The following is a 13,269-nucleotide window of genomic DNA, read 5'->3' as shown; positions in this document are numbered from 1 at the left end:
CACAGCTAAACACCGAGGGACAGGATCAACCTGTTGCTTTTATCAGCAGGAGGTTGACCCCTAGAGAAAAGTGTTGGTCTGCATAGAGAGGGAGGCCTTTGCTGTGGTCTGGGCCTTCAGAAAGTTGAGGCCATACCTCTTTGGGACTCACTTTATTGTTCAAACAGACCACAAACCTCTATTATGGCTTAAACAAATGAAAGGTGAAAACCCTAAATTGTTGAGGTGGTCCATCTCCCTACAGGGAATGGACTATACAGTGGAACATAGACCTGGGAGCACCCACTCCAATGCAAATGGACTCTCCAGATATTTCCACTTGGACAATGAAGACTCATCTGGGCAAGGTTAGCCTTTTTGCCCCTCGTTTGGGGGGGGGGTTGTGTAGGAAAGTACCATCTTTCTTGGCATGTTACCCCCAATTGTACATGTATGTCAATATGTTTTTGCCTGTCTCACTGGGATCCTGCTAGCCAGGACCCCAGTGATCATAGTTTGTGGCCTAAATGTGTATTCCTGTGTAGTGCCTAACTGTGTCACTGAGGCTCTGCTAATCAGTATCCTCAGTGCTCGTGCTCTCTCTGCACTTACATTTGTCACTATAGGCTAGTGACTACATTTACCAATTTCAATTGGTATACTGGAACACCCTTATGATTCCCTAGTATATGGTACCTAGGTGCCTAGGGTATTGGGGTTCCAGGAGATCCATATGGGCTGCAGCATTTCTTTTGCCACCCGTAGGGAGCTCTGACAAACCTTTACAAAGGACTGCCATTGCAGCCTGAGTGAAATAATGCACATGTTATTTCACAGCCATTTTCACTGCACTTAAGTAGCTTATACGTCACCTATGTGTCTAACCTTCACTTGCTGAAGGTTAGGTGCAAAGTTACTAAGTGTGAGTGCACCCTTGCGCTAGCAAAGGTGCCCCCGCATAGTTCAGGGCAATTTCCCCGGACTTTGTGAGTGCACTACAAATAGGTCAATACCTATATGTAGCTTCGCAATAGTAACTCCGAATATGGCCATGTAACATGTCTAAGATCATGGAATTGTCCGCCCATTCCAAATCTGTTCTTGGGGAGCCAATTCCATGCTTCCTGGGGGCTCCACTATGGACTCCCAATACTGCCAAGCCATCTCTCTGGAGTTTTCGCTGGAGCTACAGTTGCTGCCACCCCACAGACAGGCTTCTGTCCTCCTGGGATCTGGGTAGCCCAGTCCCAGGAAGGCAGAACAAAGCATTTCCTCTGAGAGCAGGGTGTTACACCCTCTCTCTTTGGAAATATGTGTTAAAGACTGGGGAGGGGTAACCTCTCCAAGCCTCTGGAAATGCTTTGAAGGGCACAGATGGTGCCCTCCTTGCATAAGCCAGTCTACACCGGTTTAGGGAACCACAAGTCCCTGCTCTGGTGCGAAACTGGACAAAGGAAAGGGGAGTGTCCACTCCCCTGTCCATCACCACCCCAGGAGTGGTGCCGAGAGCTCCTCCAGTGTGTTTCAGACCTCTACCATCTAGTATTCAGAAGTGTGGGGGCACTCTGTAGGCCTCTGAGTAGTCACTGCCAGCAGGTGACGTCAGAGACCCCTCCTGATAGGTACATACCTGACAAGGTAGCCAATCCTCCTCTGTGGGCTATTTAGGGTCCCTCCAGTGGGCTTTTCCTCAGATTACGACTTGCAAGAATTCATGAGGGTTCCTCTGCACTTCTCTCTCCGACTTCTGCCAAGGATCGACCGCTGACTGCTCCAGGACGCCTGCAAAACTGCAACAAAGTAGACAGAAGACTACTAGCGACATTGTAGCGCCTTATCCTGCCGGCTTTCTCAACTGTTTCCTGGTGGAGCATGCTCTGGGGGCTGTCTGCCTTCACCCTGCACTGGAAGCCATGAAGAAATCTCCCGTGGGTCCATGGAATCTTCCCACTGGTCCAGCAGACACCAAACTTCAGCTTCACCGGTACTCTGGGACCCATCTCATCCTGACAAGCGTGGACCCTGAAACACAGGTGGTTGACCCAAGTGACCCAGACTGTCCAGTGATCCAACTGTCTGAATTTGGAGGAGGTAAGTCCTTGCCTCCCCTCCCCAGATAGTAATTCTGTGCACTGTGTGATCTGCAGCTACAAGGGCTTCCGTGCACATTTACAAGAAATTCTGCATGCACACCTGAGCCTAGGTTCCCAGCACTCCGTCCTGTGATGTTCAGCTCCCTGAGTTGATCTCTGGTGTCGTGGGACCTCTCTTTGCAGTGTTGAGACGACTGCCATGTTCAGTCTTCTTGAACCTGTGTTCAAGGACTTCTGCGGGTGCTTCTTTCCAGTCTGAAGGCTCTCTACGTTGCTGAGGGCTCCCTCTGTCTCCTCTCCCAAGTGGCAACATCCTGGTCCTTCCTGGGCTTGGGCAGCACCCTTTTTCTCCAACCGCGACTCTTGCAACTAGCAAGGCTTGTTTGTGGTATTTTGCCAAGGAAACAACTCTGCATCCTCCAGCACGCCGTGCTACATCTTCTGCATGAAGAAGAACTTCCTACCTCCTTTCGTTATTGCAAAACTTGCAGATTCTCTCAACTGGAAACAGCCATTTTGCACCTTCATCCAGGGTTTAGTGGGCTCCTGCCCTCCCTGGAAACTTTAGCAACTCTTGGACTTGGTCCCCTTCCTTTGCAGGTCTTCTGCTCCAGGAATCTGTCTTCAGTGCTTTGCAGTCTGTTGTGGTCCTTACAAAATCCTTTATCACAACTTTAGTGTGTTTTGGGGGAAATAGTAGTACTTTACTTCTACTTTCCAGGGTCTTGGGGTGGGGTCTCCTTTACACCCTTAGTGTTTTCTCAGCGACCCTCTACACACTACACTTACCTAGGGGTGCATTCGTGGTTCGCATTCCACTTTCTTAGTATATGGCTTGTGTTGCCCCTAGGCCTATTGCATCCTATTGTGTTTTACAGTGTTTGCACTACTTTCTGACTGTTTTACTTACCTGATTTGGCTAGTTGTGTATATTTTGTGTATGTTACTTACCTCCTAAGGGAGTATATCCTCTGAGATATTTTTGGCAAATTGTCACTAAAATAAAGTACCTTTATTTTGAGTAACTATGAGTATTGTCTTTCTTATGATATAGTATCGATATGATATAAGTGGTATTGCATGAGCTTTGCATGTCTCCTAGTTCAGCCTTGGCTGCTCTGCTATGGCTACCTCTATCAACCTAAGGTGCTAGAACACTACTACACTCTACTAATAAGGGATAACTGGACCGGGCACAAGGTGTAAGTACCATTGGTACCCAATACAAGCCAGGCTAGCCTCCCACTGGCTTGCCTTTTAAATTTCACTTGATTTAATTAGTGAAAGGCATGCATACGTCATGCCTTTTCCAGTGTTTAACTCGCCTCGAGCACACTGGCCAACTACTGAAAACTTACGAGGCTCCATGGTCTCAGTATGGTTTCTGGACTACTTTTTCTCTTTATTTCGTAGGCAGTGATATCTCTCTGGGCAGTAGTCGAGCAATTTGCATGACATCGACCCTGTTACATGGATATTTGCACTTTTGCCGGTTACATGGATAATTGCACTTTTGGCAATATGTTTTACTGCAAGCAAACTTCTGTTTCCTTTTGTGTGTCTGGTCTGTGCTCATGACCATTCTCTGCTCGCTCATGTGAAACTGTCTAGCTTTTCATTTTCAGTTTATGTGGCAAGAAAAGTTTGGTTAGGAGTTTACAATGCCAAAAGCTTTAACTTGAGCAAACGCAAAATCCATTGCATTGCAAATGCTTGTTATCTTAGCATTTCTTTTTCGGTCAGTAACCTTTTACATGGCTTTTCGTTTATGATAACATAGTGTGAAATCATTGTGCATGTGACGTGTTCCTAGTAGGCACTGATGCCATCAAGGCTGTACACTCTGTTCAAGGCTGAGCACACAGAACATGAAGCCTAATCATTCTCATTGTCCGTGAAGACAGCTCTGCGTTTTTAGACGTATCAGAGCATCGAGCTTCCATCTCTAACACAGTGTGAGATGGATGGTGATTTTATTATAAAAACTACCTCTGCGCCATAGGCAATAGAGGAGCACTCTGTTGGATTTATCCTGAAACTTGGCACACAGTGCCTGAGATGCAGCTTGTCTGACTCTGATGCTTATCCTGAATCTGACCTCTATCCTTCAGAGGACCAACAGCCTGCACTACTTTTCACTATTTTTTAATGTTCTGTCTCTATTACCTAATAATCACAGCTAATTTTTTTCATGCAAGAACAAGACTGTTACAATAAATGCTCTGAAAGACATTTTCACATCCTTTCACATCCTGGGCTTATTCTGAAATGTGGCACACAGTGCCTGAAATGCAGCTTGGCTGACTCTGATCCCGATTCTGACCTCTATCTTTTACAGGACCAATAGCCTGCACTACACCAGACTAGCTTCCTGGCTTGCCAGTACATCTTACCAGGTATGGGGAGTTGGGTTTTCCCAATAGATATGGCAGATGGTGCTCCTACTATGCTCTCAGCAGTATAGGTAATTACAGTGAAGAATGTACCAACCATATTGTTGAAGTAAGCCTCAGCAAGGCCTACTAGTGCAAGGGGTTCGCCCTTGTCTGCACAAAGTCCGCAGACCATATAGGAAGAAGTTGGCACAGGAACTGAAATAAAAGACAAAGTTTATTAAACCTCATGAGGTGGTACTACAGTTCAAACAGCACCCTTCGGTAATGTTTGAAGTAGCACACTGAACTAAGAGAGCATGGTCCTTTTATACCCACACAGGGGCTAAAAGAAGGTGGTACAATTATAGAAGCAAGACTTACATACATGTAAGGTCATATGGAAATGCACAGTCGACAGGTAGGAGGGGCTAACAGTTTCAAGGACTAGTTGACACATTACTGTCTGTTACTGATTATTAACAGCTGCAGATCTTACTGGGCATGTGCGAAAGTGGGAGATGCTAAATATAACTTGTCACTAGAAAGATTTTCTAGAGTAGTTAACAGAAAGGTAGGACAGAGCACATGGCGAGCACATGGCAGAGAAAATGGCTGCCATGAATACAAAATGGATTCCGCCAAATGTTCACAATAGTTGCTAAATACAAGATGTCTTCTGCTAATGCTTAATCTAATCGCTATTAAAATACAACAGAAGACCCTTTCGGCATTAGCTGAAGACATTCATCTTTCTGGGATAATCTAAATATTCATCTTGTATATTTCTGCTCATCATTTCAGCTATTTCCTTATCTAACATGTGTTGTGCTTTCATTTCTGTAATATTTCTTTTGGTAGGCATACAAGTAGTAATACACATGGAGCAGAACATTGGACCACACTGAATACAGATACAGCATGTGAAAAATATTGCAATCATTACACACAGGATAGTCAGTAGTTTCCAGCCCCAAGCGGAAACAAGAGCCCAAAACCATCCAGAAAAAGTCCAAGTACCAGTCTCTGGGGGTAATTTTGACCTCGGCGGTCTTTTTTAAAGACCGCTGAGGGACCGCTGTGCGGAAGACCGCCAGTGGTGGCGGTTTGCCGCTCGGCCTATTATGACCGTTGGCAGCTCTCCGTCCTTTTACGGACAGAGAGCCGCCAACAGCCATACTGGCGGGAGGCGGGGAAGTGGAGGTTGCTCCACCTTCACCGCCACGCCAACAGAACACCGCCCAGCGAATCACGTCCTGTGATTCGCCGTGGCGGTGTTCTGTTGGCGGTGTGGTGTGGGCGGAGCTGCCCCCATGGCTCCCGTCCCCTCCCGGAGGATCGTCGGACCAGGTAAGTCGATCGTCCGTGAGGGGAGGGGGGTGGGAGATGTTGTGTGGGTGCATGGGGTTGTGCGTGTGTGTATGTAGAGGGGGTGTGTGAGTGCTTGTATGTCTGTGGGTATGTCTGTATGGATGTGTGTGTGTATGTTTGAATGTGGGTGTGCGTGTATAACTGTGTGTGTGGATGTAGGAATGTATGTTGGCGTGTGTGCAATTTTATGCAATTTAGGTATTGCATCATATACTGAAGGTGAGTGATCTGGAATAAAAACACAGCAACTACTACCGATGATGCGACATGCACCACCTCGATCAGCTAATATCACATCTAGTACCATACGATTTTGGAGCGCTACAATCCTCGCAATTTGGAGCTCCTCGGTAATATTCCCAAGTGCCAGAGCTGCCTGATTGGTAAAAGCTTCCACAACCCTAGTCAATCGTCTCACTTTCCTACTGTTTAACGCAGCACCCAGAAAGGAGAACAACCCTAAATTAAAATCAACATATTTTTGCAGGCTAGTATCCGTTTGGTCTACCTCATTTGTACTTATTGTTCTTTTATATCTATTTTTAATGATGTCATTGAACAGTTTAAAATCTCTGTGATATGATGCAGGGGCCAAAAACACAGGGGGTAATAGAAAAGATACATAACACACGCCTGACCACCCAACAGGTAGTTGGTAATATCCATAGTTACCTCAAACAAAATATGTATTATGTGAAGCTGTAAAACTACTATCATTTATACCCTCAATAGTTAAAATCAAGGTACAATCCTTATCCCTACTGGAATTCGCCCAGTGCTACATATACATAAATTTGCTTTAGTTTTTGTAACATAAATCACAAATTGTTCTTTCTTGTCAGAGTCTCTTATATTTGTGAAGACATATGGTATTGAAACATTGTCTGGTTGATACTCTTCCCATTCCCATTTAGTTCCTTTGGCTTGGGGATACCCATCTTTGTCTTGGTAGCATACTTTATTAAGGCAAAAAAGAAGTCCGCCCTCTGTACGTTTTCCAGAGGCAAACAAAAGCGTATACCAAGCTTGACAAGAACCATTGTGTGAAAAAGGAAGAGGAATGAAAGGTGTTCCTCCTTTCTTTTGATGCGCAGGTATCATTCCACATACCCAACAGTTAGTAGTATTTGTAGCATTATGAGCATGATGCAACATCTGAATGAAAGTATTATTGAAGTACGATTGACGGTGCTTCTGCTCCGGATAAGGAAGCGTAATGTAATAGTGATCCTTTGGTAGTGGAGTAGTGGCAACAAAAAACTCACGAGCAGGAGCCTTCTTTTTAACAAACCAGGTGAGTATTGCTATAACCACCAAAACAACAACAAACCCCATAGTACTAATGATCAGTTTGTTATTAATTTTAGCAAAAGTGATAATCGACCCTTTCAGAAATTAATTAAAAACAATCATTGGAGCTCTTATCCCTGGGCAGCCGCTGATTTCTTCACCACCGGCCAGGACGGGTGTCACTACTCTAATGCATGGCTGAATCCCCCCCTTGCCACATTGGCTCTCCGTTTCACTAACCCAGGGCGGTAGCTCAACCAGTTGTCTCCAGCACTACGGGGTCTTTCCTCGATCTCAAATTATATCGCAACACTCCAGAAATCTATGGTCCGGGAAGAACTCTGCAGATTCGTGAGGTGATATAGCACCGCCTTTCTCCGTAGTCAAAATCTCTCGATGATCGGTCAGCACAGCAGATTCCACCAAGGTAGATAGCACTCTCTTGCAGTGAGTACTATGGACCCAATTCTTTCGGTTCGTCACTCGAACTGCTGTTCTTGTCGCAAGGAGCACCTGTTCTGGGCCTCGCCACCTTGGTTCCAAGCTGCTCGATCTTTCAAAGGACTTAATCATCACCTGGTCACCAGGTCGGAGTTCATGGCCTTCACCTGTAGATCTGTCAGGAAGTGCTTCTCGAACCTGTTGGTGAATAGAAACCAAATTGACGGTTAACTGTGCCAAATAATCATTCATCAGGTCACAAGGTACATCATATACAGAATTTGGCTTAGGAACTCCCCAAATGTTCATTGGCCTTCCAAACACTATTTCGTAAGGAGAAAGGCCGATTCGAGAGTCTGGCACTGACCTAATAGACAATAATGCCAACGGTAATGCATCCGGCCAAGTTAAGGATGTGGGAGCCTGTATCTTCGCTAACTTCAGCTTCAAAGTAGCATTATACCTTTCCACCAACCCTGCTGATTGTGGGTGGAAAACCACATGGAACTTCTGTTTGATCCCTAATCCTTTCAGGACATACTTAATAACTTCCCCAAAAAAATGAGGTCCGTTATCATTCCATAAAAGTCTGCAAACACCAAACCTAGGGAAAAATTATTTCAAAAGCACCTTCGCTGTGGTAATGGCAGTCACTCCAAAAGCATAGCAGCTGTCTGTATAAATGTTCACACATAAGTCAGTACTAAGCTCACATGCTCGTGTCAAAGCTATTAGTTCAGCTGCTTGAGCTGACTTCTGTGGTATACAAGCTGTCTCCACTACCATGTGTATTGTGGTGATTGCATATGCAGCTGAGGTCGTACCGTCTGGCAACTTCAAACAAGACCCATCAACCCACAATTCCCCGTCTAAACCTGGAAGGGGCGTATCTTGTAAATCAATACGACCCTTTGTCTGTTCTTCGGTACGGAATATACAATCATGTGTTTCTTGTGACTGAGGCTGAGTCACCGGATATGGCAACAAAGTGGCTGGATTTAGTGTTGCACATCTCTTCAGTGTAATGTGAGGAGCCAGCAATGTCAATTCATATCCTGTCAGGCGAGCGCTAGTTAAATGTTGTGTCTTTGTTTGATTTAAAAGAGCATCAACCACATGGGGTACTAACACCAACAGCTTATGTGACAAAACTATCCCTTCACTCTGACGTATTGTCACAGCTGTTGCGGCAACTGAACGAAAACACACAGACAACGCTCGAGCGACAGGATCAAGTATTGCTGATCAAATATGCACAGGGACGCTGCTTATCGCCGTGTGTCTGTACTAAAACTGAAAATGCACATCCATCTTTCTCATGTACGTAAAGTGCAAAAGGCTTCATGTAATCTGGAGTACCTAACACTGGTGCTGATTAAAGGGCTTGTCGTAGCTGCCGGAAAGCAGTGTCACATTCATCTGTCCATGGGAGGGGCATTGGAGTATCTTTAGTCAAAAGTGCTAGCAAAGGTTTGACAATGTGTGAAAACCCTAATATCCATTGCCTACAAAAAGAAGTAAGACCAAGGAATGCATGAACATCTTTCTGAGTAGAGGGTACTGGTGTGTCTAAAGTTGCTTGAATACGATCTGATGTAAGCGCACGGGCCTCCTTAGACAAAAGGTGACCTAAATAGGTTACCTTTGGTCTACAATATTGCAATTTCTTTCGTGACGCTTTACGATGGTGTGAAGCAAGAAAAGAAAGTAAGGACAAAGTGCACTTTTCACATTGCTCAGGGGTATCAGCTGCCAACAAAATATCATCGACATATTGTATGAGAGCCACACCTTCAGGCAAAACAAAAGAATCAAGTTGTCATTTTAACGCTTGACTATAAATACTAGGACTCTCAGTATAGCCTTGAGGAACTCTGCAAAATCTACACGATAGTTTATTCAAAGTAAAACCAAACAAATATTGGCTGTCAGGATGAATAGGGATCGAAAAGAAAGCATTCTTCAAGTCTATCACTGAGAATGTAGTTGTTGTCGGGGGAACCAAAGTAAGAAGTGTTGTGATGTCAGATACCACAGGATATTGTGGTATCACAATCTTATTGACTTCTCGTAAATCAATAATGAATCGGTAAATCCTAGTATCAGTATCCTTTTTCAGAATGGGAAGAATCAGATTGTTACAAACATTATACGGAACTTCCTCAACAACTCCAACTGCAATAAGATCATGCACAATTCGTGTGAGTGCTTCTTCGCCCTCCTGTGAAATTTTGTATCGAGGCAAACGTGGCAATACAGCTCCCTCCTTGACACTAATATGTACCGGTGGAATAATCATTTGTCCCACATCAGTATCTGAAGTAGCCCACAAAGTACTGGGGAGTGAAGCTAATGCAATATGATTATCATTTAAAATACCACGCACCTCCTCAGGAGAGCATCGTATTGTAGCCCTGAAATACTTGAGCATATCAAGACCCACAATATTGTCTGGTGTATTTGGAGAAAGCAAAAATGGACATGAAGCAGTAAATTTATCAACATGGAATGCAAGTGGTTGTGACAATGGGCTAGGGAAAGGTGTTCCATCGAAACCTATTGATGTAATGGTTAAGCCAGACGGGAGAGCCCTTGGAATCAATTGTTTAGACAAGGCGCTACGAGTAGCTCTTGTATCAACCAGAAACTGATCAGTAGAACCCAAAACGTGCTGTAGCATAGGGTCCCCTCTGATCTACTGGAACTTCAACTGATTCCTTACCCCATCCTAGGCAATCCTATGCATAAGCAGAATCTTGGAAATCAGGCTGCACATAGTTAGACATCTGGTATTGGTTCCGTCTATCAAAAGTGTTAAACCCATCCTGCCCTCGTATATTAGCAGCAACCCTAGCATGATCATTCGTGCTTCTTCTAGGCCATGAATATCCTGAGCGATTTCTCATTTGTCCCCGACCACGTGAACACTGCTGAACACGTAGTGCTGGGCAATCGGCAGCCCCATGCCCAAGTTTTTACAATACGCACACTGATCAACAGACAAATTCGAACGAGTGTAAGAACCATAAAATCCACGTCCACCTCTATCACTACCTCTAAAAGGCGGACCATAAGCTTGAGCCAACATAACCTTCGTCTTTAATTCTTTAATCTTTTCATCCTCGCTACCTTTTGCTTCTAATTCCTGACGTTCATAATACTGAGCCATAGTCAAAAGGGAAACCGGAGTAGAGGTAGTCCATGAACTTTCACTAGCTTTTAGACGACTAGCTATTCCTGGTAACAGATTTGCGACATATTTATCGACAAACAAATGTCTGCCCGTATCATCTGATAATAACTGGCCGCTAAAATCATGAAATGCTTCTTCAAAGCGTGTAAAGAGATCAGAGACCGATTCATCTGCCTTTTGCTTACAAGACGCTAAAACAGTCCAATCTATCTTTTTAGGGGGAATAATAGTTTTTAACTTAACTAATATGGCTGCGGGAAGATCTAAAATCAACTGATATGGCTTTTTCGCAAGTTCCCTATCCCTGTCCATCTGTTCTAATTCTTTCCATGATGCCCCAAAAACTACAACATCATCAACTTTACGAACAGTTCTACACATATCTGGCGGTAATATAAATCCGAAAAATAAATCAATGTCAGCCAAAGTCATAGTACAAGAACTAATTGCTCCCTCAACTTCCTCATAAAAGACGGCTGGATTTTTCTGCGGGTCAGGTAGTGCTGTTTTAAGTGCCATTACATCTGCCCTATTACAAGGAGTATGCACCCAATTATAAATAAAATAACCCTTAGCATCAACAGAAGTTTTATCATCACTTGTACCCAATCCTTTAGAAGGAACATACAAAGGCGCGGCCTCCCGCATTGGTTTCGCGTGAACTATCATAGTCTTATCTGCTCCAAAGATGGAAGCTTGCACCCCGCCGGTCTGAGATGTCCGTGCAACTACGTCCACGGCCCTTTTCTCCTCTTGCAAACGGACTGCCACAACACATAATTTCACCAAACGCCTGATTGCATCAGCCACCTGGGAGAAAACAAAAAGACCATCACGCATTTGCTTATGATCAGCTGCTACATCATCGGGCTCTAACTCATCAGAATATTTCCAATATAGTTCAATAACTTCTGTGCCAAATGACTCAGTAAAATATAGCTGCTCCTTTTCCATCCACCCTTTCATGTTGTCTAAAAGTTCAGAAGCAGAGACAACGCTACAAATTGTTTTACGAGCAATAGATCTAAGCTCAGACGCACGGTCAGCAGGCAACATAGAGCGACTGTCTCGTATCTTCTGTTGCTCCGAATCGGAGACCTTAGCTAACTCATGAGGGGCAGAAGGAACAACATACGGAGGTGGAGGGCGATCTAGTAACAAAAAATCATTGTGTGGTTTATTAAGGATCAAATAGAGAGGTTGCCTTACGGTCTATTGGCTTGTTACCTGTAATTTACGTTCTTTCTCTTCTAGCTTCTTTAAGTCATTTATTTCTTTCTTTCTCATTTCCAATGCTTTCACATATACATTCTTCTGCTGCTCTTTCTCAAGCAAGGCTTGCTCACGCTTCCTCGTCCATGCACTTCTTTCTCCCACATTCGTACACAGTCAAACATATCTTGCCTAGACCTTCGCTTGCACATACATTGTTCCACATACTCAATCTTTCGCAAATCAAATGACCCATGCATAGGCCAACGTAACTCAGGATCCGCACGAGTGTATTTATTCCATAATGTGCTGTACAATATAGAAGAAAGACCATGTTTAACATACATATCTCTATTGGGCGTCCCCTCTGGGGGTGCCGGTTGCGATTCTTCCAGTCTCAAATTGGTAGCACTACAAAAGCAACACATCCTACGAAGTGCGCTAAAAACAGGCATGCCAAAAATAGTGCAGAATATGCAATATTATAATCAAAGTAGCACTTAAGGTGCCGTTCAAATCAAAATTAAATTGGAGAAAATTCTCCTCATTACCTGCCTATATAAATTGCAATTTATATATCAATTCAAAGGACACAAATTGACTAGTAACCCAAAACACGAGAGCCACAGTAAGTAGTGCTAAACTTCATTACCAAACAAAGGCATCAAAACCCACAGCAAGTGCCGTAAAACGGATCTTACCAATCACAGGATGTCCAGATTCCAACTGCCAAGTTCTAAAATCGACCAAATGGTCACTGCATGACGAATGAACAAAAGGGATCTCAGTCGAGGACCGGCGCCACCTGGATGGTCAAATCACAAAGAAGGGAAAAACGCTGTGGTTGCCAAGACTCAGGTCTCCTCAGGCATTGATTGTCCACAGCGAGATCCCAATCCTTCATCGCGACCAATCCGTCGGGCGTCCGAGTCACCGATGAGTCCCTGTTCGGGCGCAAATTTGTTGAAGTAAGCCTCAGCAAGGCCTACTAGTGCAAGGGGCTCGCCCTTCTCTGCACAAAGTCCTCAGACCACATAGGAAGAAGTTGGCACAGAAACTGAAATAAAAAACAAAGGCCCATATTTATACTTTTTGACGCACAACTGCGCCAACGCAGTTGTGCGTCAAAAATGTTACAGCCGGCTAACGCCATTCCAAAGCGCCATGCGGGCGCCTTATTTATTGAATGACGTTAGCCGGCGCTGCGGACTGGTGTGCGTCCAAAAAAATGACTCACACCAGGCAGCGCCGGCATAGGGGAAAATGGAGGTTGGGCGTCAAAAAATGGGGCAAGTCAGGTCTGAGGCAAAATTCAGGC

Source organism: Pleurodeles waltl, chromosome 5, assembly GCF_031143425.1.
Source record: "Pleurodeles waltl isolate 20211129_DDA chromosome 5, aPleWal1.hap1.20221129, whole genome shotgun sequence".
Classification (NCBI taxonomy): domain Eukaryota; kingdom Metazoa; phylum Chordata; class Amphibia; order Caudata; family Salamandridae; genus Pleurodeles; species Pleurodeles waltl.
Note: the sequence above shows the minus strand (reverse complement) of the source record.